At 38.9% G+C, this 5,333-nt stretch overlaps 1 long non-coding RNA gene across 1 annotated transcript; it reads left to right on the top strand.

The window, feature by feature from the left end:
- The first annotated feature begins 787 nt into the window (after window positions 1–787).
- LOC144313704 (uncharacterized) lies at window positions 788–5,041 on the top strand. The gene is made up of 2 exons (XR_013379324.1): window positions 788–945; window positions 4,459–5,041. It is a non-coding gene; the product is annotated as an uncharacterized LOC144313704 (long non-coding RNA).
- Window positions 5,042–5,333: the final 292 nt, after the last annotated feature.

Genomic DNA, 5,333 nt, shown 5'->3' with positions numbered 1-5,333 from the left:
AATAAAAAATTTAAAAAAAGTATTTAAAACTTCAAAGCTGTAGTCAAAACAAACTAAAATATCATATTATGTATGTTTTCTTTCAAAGGAATAAATTGATTAAACCTGAAGCAACCATTAACTTTAGGTAATCCTCTGCGTCTGAGATTTCAATGTTCCAAGAAGTACAAAGAACAAGGTCATGCAAAAATGGTTCCTTGTTTTGATTTGACATTCAAAAACATTTCATTAGACAATGGTGCCAGCTAGAGTTTTTATCTTTATAATCGTTCCTCTTATCTGAGGCGACGTGTTCCAAGACCCCTCAGTAGATGCCTAAAACCATGGATAGTACCCAACCCTATCTATACTTTAGTTTTTTTCCTATACATACATACCTATGATAGACTTAATTTATAATTAGGCACAGTAAGAGGTGAACACCCAAACTAATAGTAAAATAGAACAATTATAACAATATACTGGAATAAAATGTGAATGTGACCTCTCTCTCTCAAAATGTTTTTTTTTTAAAGATATTTACTTATTCATGAGAGACAGAGAGAGGCAGAGGGAGAAGCAGGCTCCCTCTGGGGAGCCCTGTGTGGGATTCAATCCCAGGACCCCAGCCAGGATCATGACTTGAGCCAAAGGCAGATGCTTAACCACTGAGCCACCCAGGTGTCCCTCTCTCTCAAAATATCTTATTGTAGGGCGCTAGCCCTTCTTGGGATGCTTTGAGGTGACAAAGCACCTGCGTGTGGAATGAAGTGAGCTGATGATACAGGCTTTGTGATGTCACATTAGGCATTGACCTTCTGCTATAAGGCTGCATCAGGAGGAGGATCATCTGCTTCCAGACCCAGTTGACCTTGAATAACAAACTGTGGAAAGCAAAGGCCTGGATAAGAGAGGACTATTCTACTACATTGTGACTTGTGTTGTAAGGATCTGTATTGTTTAGAGGTAAAGCAAAATCACTTTTCACAAATTGTGTGAGGAATAGTCATTTGTCCTTAGTACAGAGTGCTGATGTTTGGTTTTCTCTCATTTCCTGCTTCTACTCTTAGCCCATTACATTCTATTTGCAGATAACAACTGGAGTAATCCAGAAATGTAAATAGGATTATTTCACCCTCTGCTTAACTTCCCATTGGTTTTCTTACATTTAAAATTTGAACTCCCTTGCTCGTGACATGGAGCTGGAAGGAATGAGCCCTTTCTCACCAGCCTTATCTCATGACACTTTCCCATTTGCTTACTTGGTTCCAATCACACAGACATCTTTCTGTTTCTAGATAAACTGCCTGCTACATACCCACCTTACGACCTTACAGTTGCTATTCCTACTGCCTAGAAACCTCTGCTCCCCGATTTTTGTATGACTGGCTGCTTAATCAGGTTCCACTCAAATGTATCTCCTCCCAAGAAAGGTCTTCTTTGCTCTCAAACCTAAGGGTAACTTTGATCCCAGTGTACATCATGTCACCCAGATTTTTTTTAATACTATTTTTCATTATCTGAAGTTATCATGTTCAATCCTCTGTTTACTTTTTGTCATCCTTCAACAAGAATGTAACTTGATGGAGGAGAAGCATTGTTTGTCTCTTTTCCTTCCATACTTCTGGATTGATAACAGTCTGGAGTCATGTAAATATTTCTTGAGTGAATATATTAATAAATTATTTCTTCTTTTCTTAGTTGGTTCATTGACAACCCATAGAAACTGCACAGTAGTAAAGTAGATGTATTTCTTTCTTTTTTTTTTAAGATTTTGTTTACTCATGAGAGATACAGAGACAGAGGCAGAGACATTGGCAGAGGGAAAAGCAGGGGAGATCCCCTGTGGGAAGCCCAATGTGGGACTTGATCCTGGAGCTCCAGGATCACGACCTGAGCCAAAGGCAGATGCTCAACCACTGACACCCAGGTGCCCCCAGTGGATGTATTTCAATTAGTTTGTCTCTCTCTCTCTACAGAGAGATTGGCAATTACCATTACCAACTCCTAGGAGATTAGGTTCCTCTGGCCTCTGACCTAGTAAGAGTAGACCTTTGTGTAAAAAAAAAAAAAAAAAAAAAAAAAAAAAAGCTACTGGTTCATTAAGAATATGGTCTCTTCAGATTAGTCAGCCAGACAATATAAATTACTAATTAATTAAATAAAATACAAATTAAAAAGAGGGATAGAAGGGAGTTCAACATGAGTTGGAGGGTAGACGTAATGTATAGATTAGCCCAGAGAATTCTCATTCGCATTGTTGATGCCAAGAGATAGGCCTGTAACCCGAAGGGACATTGACAGAGAGCCTGGCAGTGACCCTCCAATGCTTTCTAAATGTACCAGGGAAACTGAAGAATGTGAGGCATATGGTGAGGGAGCCAATTTGTGTGTTTAACCGGCATTTAATATGGAATAAGAAAATTTTCCGATAGAAGAAAGGGTTGGGGGTGCAGTGATAGATGTCTGGAGTGTTGGAGAGCGAGTCTCTGTGTGTGTAGCCTAGGCAGTAACATGTGGCTAAAACAGATGCTAAGAGTCTTCTGAAAGGGGGAAAACGTTTCTAAAAATAGAGGTTGTGTTTAGAGGGAGAAAGGGACTATCTCAAGGGTGGTCTTTAATTAGGGGGAGAAATGGAATATAGTGTAGGGAGGAAATAAAACTCCAGCCATTGTTGGATAGCAGTTAATAGAGTCAAATGTTTTCTTTTCTTTCTTATTTAGTTAATTATTTGAGAGAGAGAGCATGAGCAAGGGAGGGGGCAGAGAAGCAGAGACAGAAGCAGGTTCCCCACTAAGCTGGGAGCCCAATGCGGGGCTTGATATCAGGACCTTGGGATCAGGACCTTAGCTGAGGGCAGATCTTTAACCTACTGAGCCTCCCAGGTGCCCCTAGAGTTGAATGTTTTCTGTCCACTGGTCACCATCTGAAGCCACAATGTAGACACAGGTAGCACAGAACTACCAAGCAATAACCTCCCTGGGCAACTGAACCCTTTTCAAAAGCCATGGGCAAGCCTTTTAAAACCTAGGATCCATGACTGAACTTGGAAATGTGGGAATGCCTGAAACACATGTTTGTGATCATTCCCACGTGTATTTATTTCTGGAGAAATTTTTTGTAACTTTTTCTTGGATTCCTAAAGGGGTCTGAGATTTTTAAAAGGGCAAGATATGCTGCTGGATGGCTTTGCTGATGCTACACTTTTGGTGAGAAAGCTCTCCCACTTTTCCTGAGGTGGTGACAATCCAAGAGACTTTAACAAGGGGGCAAAATAGGTACTAAAAGTCTTTCTATGGCTTGGTAAATCGATGACCAATCCTGCTATGTTGAAAGTAACTCTGGCTATCCAGAGACTCCACAAAACAGTTCCTGTTGCTTTGTGAATATGACTATGTAGATTTTGGCTGATGGACAAATGACTCATTGCCCTTGAAAACACTATGGAAAAGCTATGCTTTGCATCTGTCTTGGGAATAAACTTGCTTTTGATTGACACTGTGATGGCAAACAATTTAAAGTAAAGGAAGACAGAATGTCATCTTTGGGGGCAGATACTAGTATGAGAAGTCAAAAGTGTGAGGGAAGTGCTTTTAAAGAGGTGCTATTTTTCTGTGTTCTTTTATGCCACTGTAAGCACAGGAAAAACATTTTTATTTTTACTCTTATTTAAAAGTCAGTGATTGCAACATTAATTGTAAGTGAAAAAAACACTGTTAACCTGGATACACAGGGTTTGGTAATAAATGGTTTAGGGGACCCTGTAACTTTAATTATTGTCAAAATTTCAAATAACTGAACTGTGTGTGTGTGTGTGTGTGTGTGTGTAATACTATTTTGTGAAAACTCACAAGTACTTTTTGGAAATTCCTTATAAAACATCAGATGCTTATTTTCCTGGAGCATTGGCCTCAAAATCTTTAATTTATTGGCTAGAATGAATTGTTCTAGTACCAAGATACATTTACGACTCTTTTAATTCAGTTGGTGTATTTGGTATATGCAGATGATATATTAATTTAAAAAAAAACATGATGGAGGATTTTTCAGGCCTGAAAGAATCCAAGCCTCTTCATTCAGGGAGTTGCCTTGACACCAGGAAAATCAGATTTCATGAATATAACTTGATATTATCCTTACTTGATATTTACCCCAGGAAGATAAGATGGGAAAACAACACATCCAATTCAATAATAGATAAGAAACACACACTTTTTCTTTTCTGAGAGCTATGTAACCTTTGGGTCAATTTGGATGTTTAGAGAATTTTTCTTTCGTACTTTGTGGGAATTTTAAAGATATATATATATCTCAAAGAGTTTATATCAAACAGAATGACCTACTTAAAATAGAAAAAAAAATTGAACAGTTCCACTCTTCTGAGCCAGCAGAAGCTGAAATTCCTTGATACTATTCTTCTCTACTGAGTGTCTCACTTCAGAGCTTCTCTTTTAATTTTCTTGTCACTTCTCATTTCAGAGGGACTAAAACGCATCAGCTGAAACACCCCTTCAAATGTGTATGGGAGAGTCTCTCCAGGACACTTCTTGGACTCTTCACTCAGTGTTATTATCGGATAAGAAAGGACCTACATCCAGAAGCCCACACTGTCACTCAAGCTCTCTCCATGCCAACTATCCTTGAAAGTGACCTAACAGTGCGGATCCGTGCCCACTGCTCTGGGGACACCTCTGCTCCCTGGCTCACTGGAATCCATAGCAAGGCTCTGCTGTGCTCAGTGACCCAGTTGCCAGTTGGCTTTGGTCAAGCTTCAGGATTTAAGATTTTGTCACCTTCTTAGTCTCAAATGTCCACATCACCATGTCGTTCCCTACTTCACTGTAACTACTTATACCTCACAGAACCCGGAGAATATACAGGACCTGGAGAGTGTAGAAAAGTCTTTACAAAAGTGAATAATCTGACTTTTAAGAACTATACTTCCCTACTTTTTAGTATTCATTTCTTTGAGAACTTTTGCTGTTTTCCAGATTTTACATGGCCAATGTGAGAATAATCCCCTTTACTGAGCTTTCTAACAAGTTGTAAACTTATTTGAACAGATCTTTGAACCTATTGCTAATTAATTCTGCTTGTTTTCTCTGGGAGCCAAGAGGGAAGAGGAGAGAGGGAGAGACAGAGAAAGATGTGTGTGTATGCATGCCCTTGTATACGTACCATCCATGAGAAACTGGTGTTCAGAATTGTACAATTTTTTTGAGATATAACTGGTATATAACATTGTATTAGTTTCAGGATTACAACATGATGATTCAATATTTGTATGTATAGTGAAATGTTTGCTACAGTAAGTCTAGTTACCATCCATCGCCACACATGGTTACAAATTTTTT

This window comes from Canis aureus, chromosome 5 (assembly GCF_053574225.1).
Source record: "Canis aureus isolate CA01 chromosome 5, VMU_Caureus_v.1.0, whole genome shotgun sequence".
NCBI lineage: Eukaryota > Metazoa > Chordata > Mammalia > Carnivora > Canidae > Canis > Canis aureus.
Note: the sequence above shows the minus strand (reverse complement) of the source record. Positions and strands in the feature narration are given on the sequence as shown.